Raw genomic sequence first — 14,215 nt, forward strand, 5'->3', positions numbered from 1 at the left:
AAATCAATAAATTCACCACTGAATCATTGCAATGAACAGCTAACACAATATGTGAAGCTCTTGATAATGATCAATGTAAACCTGAAAGAAATAACAAGTAATAGGTAGCATGAGTCTGTCAAAAACAAATCATGTGAAACTATAATTCAATCCTTCCTTCAAGAGGATAAGTTTAGTACTTTAAAAAAAGAAAAATTAGATCATCTAAGCAAAAGATCAACAACGAAATAAAGACTTTAAATGACACACTGGACCAAATGGACTTCACAGACATATTCAGAACATTCCATCCCAAAGCAACGGAATACACATTCTTCTCTAGTGCCCATGGAACATTCTCCAGAATTGATCACATCCTAGGTCACAAATCAGGTCTCAACCGGTACCAAAAGATTGGGATCATTCCCTGCATATTTTCAGACCACAATGCTTTGAAACTAGAACTCAATCACAAGAGGAAAGTTGGAAAGAACTCAAATACATGGAGGCTAAAGAGCATCCTACTAAAGAATGAATGGTTCAACCAGGAAATTAAAGAAGAATTAAAAAAATTCATGGAAACCAATGAAAATGAAAACACAACTGTTCAAAATCTTTGGGATACAGCAAAGGCAGTCCTGAGAGGAAAGTATATAGCAATACAAGCCTTTCTCAGGAAACAAGAAAGGTCTCAAATACACAACCTAACCCTACACCTAAAGGAGCTGGAGAAAGAACAGCAAATAAAGCCTAAACCCAGCAGGAGAAGAGAAATAATAAAGACCAGAGCAGAAATCAATGAATTAGAAACCAAAAGAACAGTAGAACAGATCAACGAAACTAGGAGCTGGTTCTTTGAAAGAATTAACAAGATTGATAAACCCCTGGCCAGACTTATCAAAAAGAAAAGAGAAATGACCCAAATCAACAAAATCATGAATGAAAGAGGAGAGATCACAACCAACACCCAAGAAATACAAACAATTATAAGAACATATTATGAGCAACTCTATGCCAGCAAATTAGATAATCTGGAAGAAATGGGTGCATTCCTAGAGATGTATCAATGACCAAAATTGAACCAGGAAGAAATAGAAAACCTGAATAGACCTATAACCACTAAGGAAATTGAAGCAGTCATCAAAAATCTCTCAAGAAACAAAAGCCCAGGGCCAGATGGCTTCCCAGGGGAATTCTATCAGACATTTAAAGAATTAATACCTATTCTCCTGAAACTGTTCCAAAAAATAGAAATGGAAGGAAAACTTCCGAACTCATTTTATGAGGCCAGCATTACCTTGATCCCAAAACCAGACAAAGACCCCATCAAAAAGGAGAATTACAGACCAATATCCTTGATGAACATGGATGCAAAAATTCTCACCAAAATACTAGCCAAAAGGATGCAACAGTACATTAAAAGGATTATTCACCACGACCAAGTGGGATTTATCCCTGGGCTGCAAGGCTGGTTCAACATCCGCAAATCAATCAACGTGATACAATACATTAACAAAAGAAAGAACAAGAAACATATGATCCTCTCAATAGATACAGAAAAAGCATTTGACAAAGTACAGCATCCTTTCTTGATCAAAACTCTTCAGAGTATAGGGATAGAGGGTACATACCTCAATATCATAAAAGCCATCTATGAAAAACCTACAACGAATATCATTCTCAATGGGGAAAGGCTGAGAGCTTTTCCCCTAAGGTCAGGAACGCGGCAGGGATGTCCACTCTCACCACTGCTATTCAACATAGTATTAGAAGTCCTAGCCACAGCAATCAGACAACAAAAAGAAATCAAAGGCATCCAAATCGGCAAAGAGGAAGTCAAACTCTCACTCTTTGCAGGAGTTATGATACTGTATGTGGAAAACCCAAAAGACTGCACCCCAAAACTGCTAGAACTCATACAGGAATTCAGTCAAGTAGCAGGATATAAAATCAATGCACAGAAATCAGTGGCATTCCTATACACCAACAACAAGACAGAAGAGAGACAAATCAAGGAGTCGATCCCATTCACAATTGCACCCAAAACCATTAGATACCTAGGAATAAATTTAACCAAAGAGGCAAAGGATCTGTACTCAGAAAAGTATAAAATACTCATGAAAGAAATTGAAGAAGACACAAAAAATGGAAAAATGTTCCATGCTCATGGATTGGGAGAACCAAAATTGTGAAGATGTCAATGCTACCTAGAGCAATCTACACATTCAATGCAATCCCCATCAAAATACCATCCACTTTTTTCAAAGAAATGGAACAAATAATCCTAAAATTTGTATGGAACCAGAAGAGACCCCGAATAGCCAGAGGAATATTGAAAAAGAAAAGCAAAGCTGGCGGCATCACAATTCCGGACTTCCAGCTCTATTACAAAGCTGTCATCATCAAGACAGTATGGTACTGGCACAAAAACAGACACATAGATCAATGGAACAGAATCGAGAGCCCAGAAATGGACCCTCAACTCTATGGTCAACTTATCTTTGACAAAGCAGGAAAGAATGTCCAATGGAAAAAAGACAGTCTCCTCAACAAATGGTGTTGGGAAAATTGGACAGCCACATGCAGAAGAAGGAAACTGGACCATTTCCTTACACCACACACAAAAATAGACTCCAAATGGTTGAAAGACCTAAACGTGAGACAGGAGTCCATCAAAATCCTAAAGGAGAACACAGGCAGCAACCTCTTCAACCTCAGCCGCAGCAACTTCTTCCTAGACACAACGCCAAAGGCACAGGAAGCCAGGGCAAAAATGAACTATTGAGATTTCATCAAGATAAAAAGCTTTTGCACAGCAAAAGAAACAGTCCACAAAACCAAAAGACAACTGACAGAATGGGAGAAAATATTTGCAAATGACTTATCAGATAAAGGGCTAGTATCCAAAATCTATAAAGAACTAATCAAACTCAACACCCAAAGAACAAATAATCCAATCAAGAAATGGGCAGAAGACATGAACAGACATTTTTCCAAAGAAGACATCCAAATGGCCAACAGGCACATGAAAAAGTGCTCAACATCGCTCGGCTTCAGGGAAATCCAAATCAAAACCTCAATGAGATACCACCTCACACCAGTCAGAATGGCTAAAATTAACAAGTCAGGGAACGACAGATGTTGGCGGGGATGTGGAGAAAGGTGAACCCTCCTACACTCTTGGTGGGAATGCAAGCTGGTGCAACCACTCTGGAAAACAGTATGGAGGTTCCTCAAACAGTTGAAATTAGAGCTACCATTTGATCCAGCAATTGCACTACTGGGTATTTACCACAAAGATACAAATGTAGGGACCCGAAGGGGTACGTGCACCCCAATGTTTATAGCGGCAATGTCCACAATAGCCAAACTGTGGAAAGAGCCAAGATGTCCATCGACAGATGAATGGATAAAGAAGGTGTGGTATATATACACAATGGAATATTATGCAGCCATCAAAAGGAATGAGATCTTGCCATTTGCAACGACGTGGATGGAACTGGAGGGTGTTATGCTGAGTGAAATAAGTCAATCCGAGAAAGACATGTATCATATGACTTCACTGATATGAGGAATTCTTAATCTCAGGAAACAAACTGAGTGTTACTGGAGTGGTTGGGCATGGGAGGGATGGGGTGGCTGGGTGATAGACATTGGGGAGGGTATGTGCTATGGTGAGCGCTGTGAATTGTGCAAGACTGTTGAATCACAGATCTGTACTTCTGAAACAAATAATGCAACATATTTTAAGAAAAAAGAAAAAGAAGATAACAGGAGAGGAAGAATGAAGGGGAGTAAGTCAGAGGGGGAGAGGAACCATGAGAGATGATGAACTCTGAAAAACAAACTGAGGGTTCTAGAGGGGAGGAGGGTAGGGGGATGGGTTAGCCTGGTGATGGGTATTAAAGAGGGCACATTCTGCATGGAGCACTGGGTGTTATGCACAAACAATGAATCATGGAACACTACATCAAAAACTAATGATGTAATATATGGTGATTAACATAACAATAAAAAAATTAAAAAAAATAAAAAGAAAAAAAGAAAAATTTGATGGAGACTTGGGCTAGCAAAAATGTTTTAAAAGGATGAATTAGATGGAAGTGGGTCATAAGATGAATAGTTTAGATACAGACCTAGTTAAAACAAATCGAACACAAAAAGTTGTTATTGACAGTTCAATACTGCATTGGGTGAAGGTGTCAGGTAGGTCCCTTAGGTGTCCACTCTGAATTCAATACAATTCAATATTTTCATTAACTACTTAGAGAGTAGAAGGTAGAGAATGCCTAATAAAATTTGCAGGTGTTCCTGCACATTGCAGGATAGGCATAAAAATAGAGTACAAGCAGGATAAAATTTTTAAATGGGCAGAAATCAATAAAATAAGATTCAATAAAGCATTCATAAATGTAATGTGATTCACAAAGGAAAGAAGAATCAAATGCACCAATGTAAAATGAAATCACAAGAGAGTCTAAGGCTTATAGTGGAAAGTAAAATGAACATGTATCAGCAACATAACCATCAAACTCCAAAAGCCAGTGCTGATCAAGTTACAAAAATGAATTTTTTCTTAATAGAAAAAAAATAAGAAATGTTATGCCAGTCAATAAGCACTTCAGTATGTCCAAGGCATCAAACTTTAGGACTTATAGATAAGTAGAATACAGAGAATTGACTGGAAAATCAAAAGAATTCATGTAGGAAAAAGTAAGACTGGCATAAAACAGATAAATGGAGAAGAGTAAGCAAAGAAAGTAAAGTAGATATAGTTGGTCAGAGCAGAAGGGAAAGGAACGGGTAGGAAAAGGTAAAGGAGGGAAAGAGGAAACAGAGAAAGAGAATGGAGAGGGAAGAGGAAACAAGATAAGGAAAAAGGGAGGAAAGACTTTTAAAGGGGATGAAGGAGGACAACAGAAGAATGTCTTCGAAAGAAATTTGTCTTATGAATTCACTTCACAAAGAAGTTATGCAGAAAATTGGTGGTGAGTGTCCTAATTAATATTTTAATTAGAATGTTTCTAAGACATACAGTTGCAGTAATTTTGATCCATAGACAAATATGATCTTCAGATCAGTAAAGAAATTGGATTTTAGAGAACATATTTTTTAAAAAGGACCAGTGCCTCTTAAGAAATTTGGGGGCAGGGACGCCTGGGTGTCTCAGTCAGTTAAGTGACTGCCTTCAGCTCAGGTCATGATCTCAGGGTCCTGGGATCGAGTCCTACATTGGGCTCCTCGCTAAGAGGGGAGCCCGCTTCTCCTTCTTCCTGCCACTCCCCCTGCCTGTGCTCACTCTCTCTCTCTGACAAATAAATGAAAAAATCTTTAAATAAAAAGAAAAAAAGAAATTTGGGGGTAAAATCAGAGCTAAGAGAGTGGGGAAAAAATATTAGCAATCTTTTTAATAAAAAATTAAAAATTCCAAAGCAATGTAAACTCTCCAGGAACATGTCCACAAGGGGAAAACAGGCAGAGTCAAAAACTTTCCATCATAAATCATGCTTGTCATTTATCTGATTTTAGAAATAAAATATGGCCATAAGAAAATCTGAAAGTTATTGGGAAATACTTTTATAATTAAAATCACCTATAACCTCACCATCATCAACACTTTGATGTATGTACTTGACTCCTTTGCACAAAGTATATCTTTTTAAAATTAGTATAAGTTTACACATGTAGTTGCATATCTGCATTTTTTTATTACCTATTATATTAATATCTTCCCAGGAAGTGAATGTTCCTTGAAAACATGACTATTAATAGCTGCATTATATTCCATTTTTGGATGTATATAAACATCTCCCTGTTGATAAATATTTAATTATCCAACTTTGTATCATTATAAATAATGCTGCTGTGGGCTTTTTTGTTTATATATAGTTTGATTTTTCTTAGGATACATTCTCAAAGGTTGTAATGTAGACATTTTGCAGCTTCATAAATTTTGTGTTATATATACATATGTGTATACGCATACACACACAGAGATTGCTTTTCAGAAAAGATGCCTGTACTCCTCCCAATATATGAAAATATTCATCTCACTTTATCCATACCAGTACTACATGAGAAATATTACTGAAGCTACATTTCTTTAATTACTATATTTGATGTTAATTTCTTTTGTGAACTGTTTTGTTTACATGTTTTGCCAACAAAGTGTCATTCTTGTTACATTCTTGTTGGTTAACTATATCAAGAACATTAATTTTGGTCATATTTATTGGAAATATTTTTAAAATGTTTTATAGCTGTGCTATTATTTTTACTCTTTTTGTTGCATAGAAAATACAACATATATATAAATATATTAAACTTTTACTCTGTGATTTCTTCATTGTTTTTATGGATTAGAAGTTCTTCCCCATCTAGTTGTCAGTTACATTTTTATTTATATTTTATTCTAGGCATTTATGATTTCATTTTTTTAATTTAGCTAATGAATTAATCTAGAGTTTATTTTAGTGCATGGTGTGAGGTGAGGCTTTTTTTTCAAATAGCCAGTTTTCTCAACATTACAAAATAATCTACTTCTTATTCTATTGGTTTGTTATGATCCTATATCATATATCAAGTGGTTTAATAAATTGGGTCTATTGCAAGAGTTTGGCATGAAAGATTAACACTGAACAGCCAGTGAATGCAAGATAAAGAAGGGGACTTCTGCAAGAAATGGAGAGAGGAGTAAGGACAAAGGAACAAGCAAAGACAAGGAAACACAATGACTAGAGATGAGCAAGCAAAACATCTGATGAAATGTGATGTGTTTCCATTGCTTTATAAGAGACTAAAATTACACAAAGTAAAAAAGGAAAAAAAGCACATGAAGAAATTTATATGTGGGGCTGGACAGGAGGGGCACAAAGGAACACCAAATGAAAGAGATAAATGGACCTCACTGCACAGATCTTCCTCAACTTACAATGGGGTTAGATCCTGATAAACCCATCATAAGTTAAAATTATCATAAGTCAAAAATGCATTTAATGCACCTAACCTACCAAACAACGTAGCTTAGGCTAGCTTACTTTAAAGGTTCTCAGAGCACTTAGATTAGCCTACAGTTGGGCAAAATAATTTAACACAAAGCCTATTTTATAATAAAGTATTAAATATCTCTTGTAATTTATTGAATACTGTACTGAAAGTGAAAAACAGAATGCTAGTATGGGTCCAGAATGATTGTTAAGCATATTGGTCATTTATCCTCATGATCACATGGCTGACTGGGAGCTGTGGCTCCCTGCTGTTGCCCAGCATGACAAGAGAGGATTGTACCACATATGACTAGCCTGGGAAAAGATAGAAATTCCAAGTATGGTTTCTACTGAATACATATTTCTTTTGCACCATCATAAAGTCAAAAAATCATACATCAAATCATTGTAAGTTGGGGACCATCTTTATGTGGAACTTGTCCATCTGCAAAAAATAGGCAGGAAAGGAAATAGCTCTTAGAAGGTGAGAAGCAACACAGAATTTGAAGCAGTTGCAAGATACAGAAAGAGGGGGCACCGGGGATGCCTGAGTGGCTCACTCAGTTAAGCATCTACCTTGGGCTCAGGTCATGATCCCAGGGTCCTGGGATCAAGCCATGTGGCAGGCTCCCTGCGGGGGAGGAGGCAGAATTAACTTATATGTTGGTATCTTTTATTTCATTTTTTTGTGTACTTCCTCTGTCCCTTCCCCCTGCTCATGCACTCTCTCTCTCTCTCAGATAAATAAAATCGTTTAAAAAAAGATACAGAAAGAGATGTATAAGAAAGGAAAAAGAATGGTAAAGAAAGTGATGGAAGCTAAAGGTCAAGATAAAAAAAATTACAATCAGGAAAGTTTTGTACAAAGAATCATCAAAGAGAGATTGTACTCATAAAGTAAAAATTGATGGACTCAGGAGGACATTAAAAAAATTAAGAAGCAAGAAGAAATAGCATAAGAAAAGGCTAAAGAAGAGTCTTGTAGAATGTTTTAAAAACAGAGATTTATAATTCTGGTGTAGCAGAAAAGATTTCTACCCAAAAGAATAGCATATAGGTGAGGAAACACAGCAATACCTGATCTTTGAATGTGTTAAATTGTCATCATGAAATATTTTTAGAATCTATTGGCTAAGCTTTATACATAAGAAGTAGTCAAGTTATAGCTATAAAATGTATCATAGAGTCTTGTTGAAAGGAAGGGGCATTAAAAGGGTACAATAATCATGGTCTTGAGGATTAAGCCCCACTGAAGGAAAAATGGAAATTCCAAAGCCTAAAAATTAATTAAAAGAACAAAGAGAAAATGTGGCTAAAAAGGATAAAGTATATTATTCATTCTTTATTCAACAAACATATATACAGGGTCTACCATATTAAATGGTAGAGGGAATATAAAATAAATATTATCTCTGCCCTCAAAGATGTCCCATCTAGTGTACAAAGTAAAATGATATATAAAACATTCAAATGTTGTGGGATATATGCTACATTCAGTTATGTACAATCTGCTATAGAAGGAATGAAAAGGAAATATCTAACTTTGTGGGGATTAGAGGTGAGGAAAGAGCTCAGGAGGGGGATAATTAGAGACTATTTTATAAAGGAGGTGATCTTTGAGCTGAATCTTAAAGGCTACTCAGAATTTGGTCAGTTAGTCCAGGGAAGAAAGAAAGTAGGGGGATGTAAGTATATATAGTACACTTGGGGTACAGAAAGCAATTAAGTGTGGCTGTATCATAGGATGCATAAAGAATTTTGTAGAAAATGAGGCCAAAAAGAAAATCAGGAAGCAGGTCCTTAAAACCATGCCAAAGACATGGGGAGCCATCAAAGATTCTTAAGCAGGAGAGTAAAATGATAAGATTTACCTTTTTGAAAAGCCATGCTGGTTTTGGTTGGAAGGAGGAAAGACCGGAGGTAGGGAATCATATTAGGAAGCTTTTACAATAGCCTACATAAGACATTATGGAGACATAGAATAAGAAATTGATAGTAGAAATTGATTTAAAAAATACTGAATTTGAGACATTTTAAAAAGTAATTAGCAAGACTTGGTAATTGGCTATGAAATGTCAGAGTGGAAAGATTCAGAAATGATATCAAGGTTTCTGGTTTGCACTAGATATAAGAGATTGGGTACACTGGAAAAGGATCAGGTGTACAGAAGATTGTGAGCTTGGGTAGGGATAGGATTAATTTAAAGGACCTCTGAAATATTCAATGGAAACATAGAAAGAGCTAGATACATATACTCCAAGCTCAGTAGAGAGCCCTGAGCTGGAGAGAGAAATTTGGGACTAGAAGTAGAGAAAGGTGGAGGTGGAAAGTAGGAGAAAAGTGGGTGAATTCAAGCATGTTAAGAGATAGAGGTGACAAGATCCGTAAATTATAGGAAAGAGGACAGTAAAATAAATGTTTCAAGAAAACAATGAAAATAGCAGCAATGTCCACAATAGCCAAACTGTGGAAAGAGCTGAGATGTTCATCAACAAATGGAACTGGAGGGTATCATGCTGAGAGAAATAAGTCAAACAGAGAAAGACAATTGTACATGTTCTCACTCATATGTGGAATATGAGAAACAGTGCAGAGGATCATAGGGGAAGGGAGGGAAAACTGAATGGGAAGAAATCAGAGAGGGAGACAAACCATGAGAAACTCTGGACTCCAGGAACCAAACTGAGGGTTACAGAAGGGAGGGGGGTGGGGGGATGGGGTAATTGGGTGATGGGCATTAAGGAGGGCATGTGATGTAATGAGCACTGGGTGTTATATGCAACTGATAAATTACTGAACACTACATCTGAAACTAATGATGTTAGCTAATTGAATTTAAATAAAAAATTTTAAAAAGCAATGAAAAATTAGTACACAGAATTTATGGAACATGAATAGGCTATGTAGAAATTCTAGTTTTTCCACAGAATATCAAAGGAAGAGCAAATATACACAGTTCATGGGCTATTCTTATTTTAAAAGGAGCTTTGACAAAAAAATGAAATAAAAGATACCAACATATAAGTTAATTCTGGCTCCAAACCTTATGGCTTTGTTTTGTTTTGTTTTGTTTTTCCCACTAAAATGTTGCCTATTTGTTGTCTAATTATATCAAAGAGTCTGCACCAATTAAAATTAAATTCTATTAAAAAAAAAGATGCCAACATGTTTTTGCAATGCCAAATACCAAGTGCTAAGGTTTTTCTAATGAACTGCTCTTAAATTTGCCTATCCCCTCTCCTGACAGTTATTTTCACCATCTGCCAGCAGCAGTCCTGCCCCTTATAAATCTTTCTTAATTTATTTTTCTTATGCTTAAAAATTGCAGAATAAGTGAAAGAGGGTGGAGCATAGCTGCTATGAGCTATTACAATGAGAGACAAGGCCCAAAAATGGAAACATAAATTTTGACAAACTCCTTCAGCAACTACATACTCCTAAGGTAGGAACCAATCCAGCATTCTTCAACTAGGACTTTTCTTTTTTCTTTTTTTAGAGATTGACCAAGTTCTGATACAAATATAAAAGTGTTGAAAATGCAATAAAAAATTTGCAAAGACAGGGTCTCTTTTAGGATTTGCCTGAAAAAAATAGACCAGAGAATCATCTTGCATGATTCTCCTTACACAATAAGTCAGACTCAAGGCCACAGGCTTAGAGAGTTAGAGACTGGCTTTAGGGCAATTGTAGTTTTTCACATGCTGTGGAAGATACCATGATTTGAAAACCTCTACTCCCTGCAATTCAGCTCTATTGTTCACCAAATTGCGGCCCCATTAAATTAACATTACTATGACACAAAAAGGACTGACATAAAATTTAAAAGATTTTAAACCAAACTAAGAAAATCAACCATATATTGCCCCAGATTTGAATTATATTTTCTCTTTGATTCCCAAATTATAATCCTTTTTTTCCCAGGATATTCTTTTTAATGTTGAGTCCTGCAGCCTTTACACTAAAATACAAATGCTACCAATGAAGAGTCACTCTGAATGAAGATACAAGATAAAGTCATGTGCATTCCACACATTTTCTCTTCTGTTTAAGAAAGTATCTCAAATATAAGAACAAAACCTGATAAAAAATATTATTAAGTAATTTCTACATTACTTAAATTACTCAGGATCTTAATTAGAAAACTTACAAGTCCCCAATAGATAAATGGCCAACATAAAAAAAAAAATGAAGGGGCAGTACTCACAAGAGAAAATGTAACAAATATACGGGAATATGTACAATCTTCAAAACAATCAGAAAAGTTTAACTTAAAACTATAATGAGGTAACATTTTTACCAGTTTAATTTAGTTTTTTCCAGTTTCCTGGCAAGGCTGTGATGAAATCAGTCAATTATTTATGTTTTTAGAAATCAGTTTGGCAATATTTTTGTGAAAAATTTAAATGTTTAGGCCCTTTCACCCAGTGATTAAACTGCCAGGATTTTAAGTGAAGAAAGAATTCAAGAAGTTACAAAAATTATATGCAACAAGATATTCATTACAACATCCTTTATAATAACAAAAATTTAGTAACAACCTAAATGACCCATGATAGACTAGCTAAATCATGATGAATTGCCCTAAAGGAATATTGTTCAGCTACTATGAGCCACATTATGAGAAACATAGAACTACATGACAAACCATTTATAATATTACATAAAGAACAGAGCACATAAAAGGATCTCTATTATTTTTACAACTTTGTAAAATTAAGTATGTATGCAAAGGTCACATTAAAAGTTGATACATTATGTAGTGATACTGTGATTTTTTATTCCTATGTTTTTGTTTTCATTATATTGTTTGTGCACTGATAAAAACTTTAAAAATACTCTTCTACTTCCCACTTTTTTCATCAGTTTAACAGGCATCTGATTTCTGATTATACCTGGAATTGTCATATGGACTCCAGACAACTTGCTGGAGTACAGAGGTCACCTCTGGAAAATCTGGCTGCTTAGAAAGGTCAGGCCCAGCTCTGACAGGCTTTTTGCATTTCCTTTCCCAGTTTCCCTGCCAAGGGCTCAACCTTCCCCCCCAACCCTTCACCCCCCCACCCCCACTTGGTTTGTCTTTCAAGCAGCCATAGTCATTTGAAAAAACACACTTGAAATGAACTGACTTTTGGGATGTTAAAATTTAATATATTTGATATGATAAATATGTCTCCTTTATTACCATTAAAGCTAGAGAGAAGAGAGAATAACAAAAGTGAAAATGAGATTCTGAAGTATCCAGGGTGAAACATTTTTAAGCAAACTACACTAGATCTTGAGAGTTTCAAAGGTCTATTCCTCAGACAATTTACTTCAGAAGATTTGGCTTCTGAGATAATTGGTCTTCTTAATCCTTATTGTGAAGCACTGCTATGGCTCTCCTGAGACTGTCAACTTCCCGCATCTGGATTCACAACATGGACAAGTGTTTTCTGTCTGGACCAAATTACTTTAAGTATTACATTTGTGGCCTAAATTGCTCTATGTCTATTTAAATTCAACAGATTTTTTTTTCTCTGTGACCTTTAGTAGGTCTAATTCCAATTCTGATAGAGATGAGAATAACACAGTAGAGAAGGTACTTGCCCTTTGCTGAATAATGTGTATTGAGATTTGCAAACAGAAAGACCCTGTGTTATGAGACAGAAGAAAGACAGACAGAGAGAGACAGAGAAACAGACCAATGACAGAAATTATTCTAAGAAATTAGATACTTTTTATAAAAGCTGTTGACAACCTATGCTTATTTGTATAACCCTCTTCTTTTGGCTTTTCTACATTTTTTTATATGCCAAGACACTCAAAATATAAAAGTGGTCTTGGCCTCAACATCCTGCTTCTGACTGCCCCTATTTGGTTTCCTAAAGGCAACATAAATGTTAATTTCAACCTGATTTTGTCCACATACAAATGATTAAAAAAGATACACATTCTGATTTTTCCCCAAGCCCCATGTTCCCTAGGGATAACCCTGGGCCCAGAAGTCCCTAAGATATAGATACAAAAACCTGCCACCTACTCAATTATCTTGTGCTTTCTTTACTTTAGTGCCTCAGCACAACTGATCACCTGCAGCAATATGTTCACTGGCATCCATAATGCTGATTTCATGGTCCTTTCCCAGTTGGAAAATGCCTTCTGAATCTCCACAGAAAGAAATATTCTTCAGCCTAATCTTCTTGTTGGATGTATTTTATCACATTGTAATTCATTGGAAAATGAAGCATGATTTTTATAAACTAACTACTAATTTTCTGTTTCCTCAGCCATGCTGGATACAGAAGAATTTACTTAAGTCTCTAACTAAGGACAATGAATGGGTGTCAGCCTGGTAAATCACCCAAATGGTTGGCGTTTTTGCTTCCAAGAATTCCCCTAGAGTTGCAGGGTTAATTCAGAAATAAACAAGCCCCACCCTCTCAGAAATAGGCAGGCCTCTATAGGAAGAACATATATTAGAGGGATTATCCCACCTGGATTCTATTCCCAGCTACAGAATTTCTTGGTTGTACATTTCCCTTCCCTGTGACAGTGAGATCTCTTCATATTGCATTTAGAGCATCAGATAAAAGGTGTTATTTAAGGGGAAGTTACTTTTACTATTGGAGCCACTATTGTGTCTTTCCCAGCATCAATGCCTAATGAGAAAGAAGCTTTAGTTACCAAAAGGAGGGGAATTATAATTTAACGCAGTCCCTTTGAAGCTACTTAGAAAAGGTGAAATTTAGACAGACAAGATTTCTTCTTACTAGAATAAAATGCTTAGAGCAGTGGATCCCAATTTTTTAACCTCTCTGGATCTCTTTTAAATTTTAAAAAAATATATTTCTCTGTTTCTCTTTCACTCATACACAAACACACACACAGGAATCATATATTTGGGATATTTGATTGAAAGAATGCTCAATAACAAAAACCTGCAATAAATTCAGCAACACTTATAAATAAACAGAAATAAATAAAATGAATAAACATTTATTCATCATAGAACTATCTATGTATTTTTATGAAACAGTAGTACATGGATATCAAAAGTACATTATTTAATCACTCTATAAGCAAAGTTTGGTGGGCATATATTTTTTTGAATTTTATTTTATTATGTTACATTAGTCACCATACAATAGATCAATAGTTTTTGATGTGGTGATCCATGATTCATTGTTTTCGTATAACAACCAGTGCTCCATGCAGTATGTGCCCTCCTTAATTCCCATCACCGGGCTAAACCATCCCCCAACCCCCTCCGC

Source organism: Callorhinus ursinus, unplaced genomic scaffold (assembly GCF_003265705.2).
Source record: "Callorhinus ursinus isolate GAN/ISIS: 27379988/994484 unplaced genomic scaffold, GSC_fseal_2.0 scaffold67, whole genome shotgun sequence".
In the NCBI taxonomy this organism is placed as follows: Eukaryota; Metazoa; Chordata; class Mammalia; order Carnivora; family Otariidae; genus Callorhinus; species Callorhinus ursinus.